We start from the raw sequence: 8,039 nt of genomic DNA on the forward strand, positions 1-8,039 counted from the left end.
ATTGCACAAGTTCATGGTGGTATTTTGAAAGATGGTACACGGATGGTTATAAAGATGCAACACTTGCAAATAGAGACAATGATGTGTTATGGTCTTCGCAATCTTGCTTGGATAGTTTATGGAGACAATAAAGAGGAACCTTGAAAAGAATAATTCAGACATATTGTAAGCCCCTGCCTACAAAATAAGCAGTTTGACCCTCCTTCATCAGATACAGTTGATAGTCTTTGCTGTGGTGTTGATGAGTGCGCTGATTGCCTTCTAATATGAAGATGTTGGCTGTGAAATTTCAGAGGACTTGTCTGAATGTGGGCTTATTTTAGGGATCAAACAACCCAAGATGGAAAACATTTTGCCCGACAGGGCATATGCATTCTTCTCACACTCTCACAAGGCTCAACCAGAAAAACATGCCATTACTTGATAAGGTTCTTAGTCAGCGGGTATCTTTATATGATTATGAGCTTATTGTTGGAGAGAATGGAAAAAGATTGTTGGCCTTTGGAACATATGCTGGGAGAACAGGAATGATAGACTTCTTACGTGGCCTAGGGGAAAGATTCTTAAATCTTGGATATTCCACTCCATTTCTCTCGTTAGGGTCTTCATATATGTATTCCTCTTAAGTGCTGCTAAGGCTGCAGTTATTGCTGTTGGTGAGGAAATATCTACTTCAGGTCTTCCATCTGCAATCTCTCCTTTGGTTTTTGTCTTCACAGGTTCAGGAAATGTATCACAGGGTGCACAAGAGATGTTACGCCTTTTACCTCATACTTTTGTGGATCCATCTGAACTTCATAAGCTCGTTGAGTCAACCAAAAATGTACCAAACTCTTCAAAGGGATCAAAATTCTCCAGACAAGATTTTCAAATATTTTCTTGCATTGTAACATCCAAGGATATGGTTGCACTCAAGGATCCTTCAAAGCAGTTTGATAAATATGATTATTACACACACCCAGAACTTTATTACCTAGTGTTCCATGAAAAAATAGCTCCATACGCCACATGTATAATGAACTGCATGTATTGGGAAAAACGGTTTCCTCGGTTGTTGACTAATAAGCAAATGAAAGAGCTGAAATTGAATTTCAATCGCCTTGTGGGGATTGCTGATATAACGTGTGATATTGGGAGCTCAATTGAATGTCTAAAGCAAGTAATCCCAATAGAATGCCCTTTCTTCAGATATGATCCTTTAACTGGTTCTTATCATGAAGATATGAATGGGGAGGGAGTTATATTTCTAGCAGGGGAACCGTAACGTTGCTTCCAGCAGCAGTCCAAAGGATATATGAAATCAAAGGACGCAGTATGACAAGCCCACTTGCAATCTGTGTTGCTGATGTGTCGGATGTTAATCGCTCTGCAGTGACCTCTCATTTACCGGATGGTCTACTTAGTAGTTTTCTTCCTGGACCTGTCACTTTAGTGCTAGACCGTGGCAACGAAAGTATTTTTGAGAAATCCCTCAACCCAGGAGTGAATACTATTGGAATCAGAATACCAGAATGTGACTTTATCCAGATAGTAGCTCGTAATTTTGGCATCGCTCTTGCACTCACAAGCGCTAATCGAAGTGGACAACCAAGCACAGTTTGTATTCAAGAATTTGAGCAGCTGAGGCAACATTGTGCTTATATTTTTGATGGAGGTCAACTTCCAGTTGGACGTGCAGGCTCAAAAATTATAGATCTAACTACACCCAAAGTCTATAAGATCCTAAGACGTGGAAGTGCTTCGAAGGAGACAAGAGAAATTCTTGATTTATTTGGTTTCAAAGAGATTAATTAAACATGAATTTTTGCCCCCGAGTTCACTGTATCATAGCGTTTTTGGTGATAAAGGGACCAAACACCACGAAGACATCTGTCAGAGCAGAAAAACAGGGTCAATTCACCTATTTTTTATCTTCAGTCAATGCTGCTGCTCATCATCTTCTTCACTTGAAACGTGTTCTTGGTCCTCATTCACGCCACCGCAACAGAAAAATAGAAACGAATTTCCTATTTCAAGACCACCGAAATCAAAAAGATATGCGCTCCAGTTTTGCCTCATAATTAGCCAAATCATCAACAGAATGTTAGTTTAAAGGTTGTTTTATTTAAATGGCAAGTGTAACGTGGCTTGATCTGCAATGCACTTGTTAAAGGGCGATCTCCACATTCCAAGTGCTATTTTGGTCTAACAGCAAAAAGGAACGTGGCAGGCGTTGCAACATGTGAGGCATTCGATTCATATAAGGAACATATGTGGCAGCATGGAAACGACCTTCAGCAGAGACACTTGCCGTGACTTTTTGGGAAAAATAAAAGTCAAAGGCCAAATTTAAACACAGATAACTATCCCAACACAGAAATCGAATTAGTTAGTTCATTTTGGGTCTTCACGCTGAAGTGGTTAGGCAGTCAGAGGTGATTATGCAGATGAATAGCGGCAATTACGAATGGCTAGATATGTATCTGCTGAGATTTAGGAATCGATGAGTAGCTTTTGCTATTTTTCATTGTGCCAGTTGAAACAGTTCCATTTTTTCATGGATCAGTTTTCTTCTGAGCCATTTAATGTATTAAATAATTTTTTGTAAAAAGAGAGGGGAGAGAGAGGAGAGTTTTCTGAGTGCTGGGAGCTGCTGGAGCGTAGCAGAGCTTTCTTGTACAGTCTTTGAGAGAGATTTTTAATGAAATTTCACAGCTCTTCTGAGATTCCTGTGGTTTGTTAATTTAGCATAAGTGTTTTTTTGTGTTTCATATGTAATCTGTTGTGTTTCATTTCACTTCATGATCGTTTCTAGTTGAGCAAAGGAAGTGTTTAGGTAGGAATTCATAGTATTGTATGCTCCTCCTATAAATTTGCTCACATTCAATGTTTTCTTCTGTTTAAGGAGGATTCAAAGTATTATTTGCCCTCCTTAGCTCCTCACCAGTCTTGCCATCCCATTTAAAAATCTAGATTTGATGCTAAATTCCTTGCCTACCTTGCCTCAGTCGTCAACCTGTGTTGTTCATTATATTTCTCTGTTTGAAGCTGTGATTTTGCCCATACAGCCCAGAAAAACCCCGTCATTAAAAACCCCAAAAATCATTAAATCAACCCCCCTATCAATTTACTAGCCTAAAATCTTTATTCTTAATTGGTCAGCCTAATCATATTGAAAGATCTATCAAATCTGACCCGAGAGAGCCTTCTCATACCTCGTAGGGCTAGCTACGAGGTGAAATGGTTTGATGTAGCCTTGAGAGTTTGTCTATCTCAGCCTAGGTGAATTCCAAGCGCTAACATACCCAATAGATATATTCGAATATCTAGATCCAAGAGGTCCAAGCAATTATTTGTGTTTTAGTATGGACGTAACGTAAATCTTAACACATTATATGATTTTTATCTTAACACTTCTACATTCCATGGTGATCCCTACCTTTGTATCCAAACTTGAGTCTTTTGATAAACAACTATTTTTGCAAACATTTTGACGTTTAGATTTTTCCATTCACTTCCCAAATAAGTTTTATCTTTTTTTACGATTCAAAACCAAACATCTAGATCTAGAATTGATTTAAATATAAAACTGGGATATTATTTATTCTTGTTAAGCAGAGATATATTAAATTATGTTTTTCCAATTAGTTTAATATTAAATACACAAGTGATGACATTATTTAAATTTTAAATTATACCTATTAATTCACAATATGCAAAATTATGTGAGTAGACTGAAATAACCTCGAAATCAATAACTACCATAACTTAGTCTTTTCGCCAAATATTCATCTTTTCACTAGATATTTATGCTCTGTAATCTTGAACTTCAATAAGAACCTAAGAAACTATTAATAGGTAAACAAGTTAAAGCTTGCTACAAGAGATAATTTTTGGATCCTAAGAAAATTTCTTTGTCTATTCTTCAATATCTAAATTTGTTTGAAATTATTAGAACTTTGTTCAAGACTTTTATAATTTCTCTTTGAATTTAGTTTTTGTGGATCAAATGATAAAGAAAGCAAAGAGTAAGCAAGTAAAAGTAGAGGGTTTATATTTAAAGGGTAAACAATGAAATATAGAAGACCTTGAAGACATAGAATATGATGAAGACAGAGAATATGATGAGGATAGAAATTGGAATACAACATTTTGGGCAAAAGAATTGTCTAAAATGGAAAGAAATTCATGAAATAATGAGTTTGGAGATGTTGCTTGATGATTATGATCAAATGAAAACATCACAATTAACATTAAAAGGACAGGATTACACAAAGTTGCATCCAACACAATTATTTTACCTTATATGACATGGTACATTGGATTATCTCCCATGTTAATGTTCAAACTTATACAATGGTTAACCATGCTAGACAAGCAGTTGGGTCCTTCAAACATAAAGACATAACTAGAATGTATAAGTGAGACCCTCCTGATGTGTCTGTTTAGATAAATGATTCATGCAAGAATTTAAAGTTAGATGCAGGGAAAACAAATATGGCTATAATTAAATTAAGGATTGGTGTTATGACCTTGACTCTTTCAAAATCAAACTAAATAGGTAGTACCCTAATTAGATGTTTAAAAATCCCTACAAACTAGCTACTATAATGCTATGCAAATTTTATGGGGAGAAAGATCCCCGACACTTTAAATTACAATGGATTCCCTCAATTCATCAACTTGCCAAAAAGGGTAAAATCTTCAACTGGGCACAAATCTTATTTGTATTAACATCCTGCAAGCGATCAAGAGGACCTTATAATCCCCTTCAAGGTTTGGAGTTGGATGCTTTATGTCAGCGTATTTAATAATGCAATGTGTGCAATAACTCCCTTCCCACTCATGAAGTAGAATTGGTCACCTGAGTAGAAACGTGTTCATGTTTATTGCTTTGTTCTATAGGATAGTGAATGCAAGAATCATTTGTATGATATTTATGACAATTTTATGGCTCCTCTAAATTATTTATTACTTGATAAAGAAACTTTGAGGCTTACTCAAGAAGCTAAAGATACCATCAAATAAATGGAAGATCTGGATGTGTTGCAACCCCTCACATGCTACCAAAATATGCACATGACAAATTGGTATTAAGAGAAATTGCATATCAAACAATGGCTACAAATATAACTAGATCACTAATTCGAAAGTAAAAGAAATTATGGCCAAATTTTCCTTTGAATATTAGCATATGATCTTTATTGAAACCCAAGCATGATAGGAAGAAGCAAAAATGTTAGAAGATGTATGACTATATTGTGCAAGTTTTTACATGCACGATCATGATGATATAGTTATTGTTAATATGAAATCGGCTAGGTATTCAAAATCATATATACATGAAGGCTATCCTTATGATTGTATTTTCAAAAGGGAAAATAATTATGATGATGTTTTAATAAGAATCTTTATGGAGAATGAGAATGAAAAAGCACAAATCCAACTTTTCAAAAGGAAAGGAAAAGGTATTTTTCAAAGAAAGTAATAAATTAATTGCTTTTGTTAGCAGATAAGACTGTGATCTGATTGATCAGGAGAAAAAGGATGAAAAAGGAGATAATGAGGGTAAAAACAATGAAGAATAAGACACATAAAACTTTGTTCATGACTCTTAGAAGGATGGGAAAGATAAAGCAAAAGCAACACAAAATGCACATTAATTGCAGAGTATTGAGTAGAGTATTGAAAATTCAACTCAAGGGTTGTTGAGTGCTGACTAAGAAAGTAAGAAATCATCACTGGAAATGTAGGATGTGGATCACTTTGGAGAATGTAACTAGTTCCAGTCTTCATAATTTATACCATTATGTATTTTAAGTAAAAATCAAAAGAAAAGAAAAAGGAAACTTATCATTATTTTTCTATACAAGCATGTTCTTCATGCTTTTAGGTTTTTGGGTCAAAGTCCTATTTGGAAAGAATGTAAAAGAAAAACAAAATTGTAATTATGTAATTTTGGGACAGAAACCCCTCTAATGCCAAGTCAACCGACATGACAAGTTGGCCTTGCCACAAAAGACAAGTATATTTTCACCCCTCTAAATAATATAAATAGAGGGATGATGAGGCTCATTTGGGCATACACACTTGGATGTTTTTGGTGAAGTATCGCAGATAGGGTAGAGAAGATATGGAGAGTCGAAATTTATAAAAGAGGATATCTTCTTGTGCTAGAACTTGTGGACGATTTGGCTTGGTTCGTCTCTTGTTGTTGGTCGCTTACTGATGAATTTGTTGGAAGGAAGGAAGGGTTGACTTGGCATCTAGAGGTGGAATTTTTTGTGGTTATGGGTCTTGGATATTTCATTTAATTTGATTCTATAAGAAGAGATTTTTTTGGGTTTTCCCATTTGAGAAGTTTTTCCTTGGCTTGGGGACTATATCTTGTGTTTAATTGTCTTATGTGATCTTCATGTTTTATGGTAATGGTAATTGTTGGATGAAGAAAGAAACATAATAATAAAAATGCTAACAATATCACAAGTAATTATCATGTAATGGAAATATAATGATAAAAATAAAAGCTGAAATCTAATTATAAAGCTAAAAAACCTCCTAATCTTATTTGATCTTATTCTATAAGAAGATAAGTTTTTGGGCTTTCCCATTGGAGGAGTTTTGCTTTGGCTTGGAGACTATATCTTGTGTTTTATTGTCTTATATGATCTTCATGTTTATGGTAATGGTAATTGTTGGATGAAGAAAGAAACATAATAATAAAAATGTTAACAATCTCACAAGTAATTATCATGTAATGGAATTCTAATGATAAAAAGAAAAGTTGAAATCTAATGATAAAATAAAAAACCTCCTAATTTGCAACATGGTATCAAAGTTATGGTTGGAAAAGGAGGCTTGAAGATCAATAATCATTGACTCAGAGCGATATCTCTATGTCTCAGAAGTATTGATAGGCTCATCACAAAGTGATTCGCTCTCCTCTACAAGAGATCGATATATTTATTCTATGATTTGCTTATTATATAAAGCTCATATGGTTTGAAATCGCCTTTGTGGAAGCCCTAGAGGATCAGATTAGTGGTGAGATTCATTGTGGCTTGTGTAACTTAATTACCCAATGTTTCACACAATGTATTGGGCTCGCATTTTAACACAACTGATATGACTTACTTCTTATAGTAGCGAGGGTTACGATAGTTACAATGGCTTGGTCTTGTGCATAGCATCCAGTCTCTGTGTTGCACTATACATTCTAAAATTCATGAGAAGTGGTTGTAATATATATATAGTCATAAGTATGCGTTGACAACGTTGTAGTAATTGCTTTTCCACGATGGCACAAATTAGTCAACAGAAGCTCGTGACATACGACTATTAGCTTGTGGCTCCTTACTGTGTAGACATGGCTCAGAGTTACGAATAAGACATAGTTCAACTGTAATATTTATAAAAATTATGAAAAAATCCACTTATTTTTTTACTTTCTAACTCACATCAATGCTTATGGCATTACTTTCTAGACGAGCATCTTAACACACGACATTGACAAAACATTGGGCATTATTTTAGCATGGGTCGTTGATTTGTGTACCTCAGCGGTATCAAAATGTTCAATGGAATGTGGATCTCACAGCAACAATAAGGCAGAGCTGCATATAACAATAAGACAATGACATATATGATGTATGATGGCAATCTTGGCATGAAACTTTAATGACAACCATGACAATAATATAGAGACATATGTTACTAATCGGATGTGGTATAGTTGTAATCATCATGTGACATAAGGAAGGAAACAAAATCATGATCTTGTGAACCATGGAGCATCATTGCTAAAAGATGATTGGCCCTGGACAAATTGATGAAGGACTAAAATCCTTGCGAAGAAGTGAAGGACAAAATGCTTTGGAATAAAGTAGTTTCTGGTGATCATGGAAGACAGGGGTACATGGTCTTTGTCTATGAGGCATGTATAATTGTTATAAGCATGTTGAGCTTATGATAGATAATGGGTCTGCATATTAGACATTGAGATGAAATGCATTAGATTTTTGCAAAATATTGTGCATAACAAGAATCTAGGGTTTGTGGAT

At 35.0% G+C, this 8,039-nt stretch overlaps 2 pseudogenes; both read left to right on the plus strand.

Moving 5' to 3' along the window:
- The first annotated feature begins 265 nt into the window (after positions 1 to 265).
- On the plus strand, positions 266 to 1,264 carry LOC149225149 (alpha-aminoadipic semialdehyde synthase-like; annotated as a pseudogene).
- Positions 1,264 to 1,794, plus strand: LOC149225150 (uncharacterized; annotated as a pseudogene).
- Positions 1,795 to 8,039: the final 6,245 nt, after the last annotated feature.

This window comes from Pinus tabuliformis, chromosome J, assembly GCF_031772625.1.
Source record: "Pinus tabuliformis cultivar Carrire ecotype Pingquan chromosome J, CPIR1, whole genome shotgun sequence".
Classification (NCBI taxonomy): Eukaryota; Viridiplantae; Streptophyta; class Pinopsida; order Pinales; family Pinaceae; genus Pinus; species Pinus tabuliformis.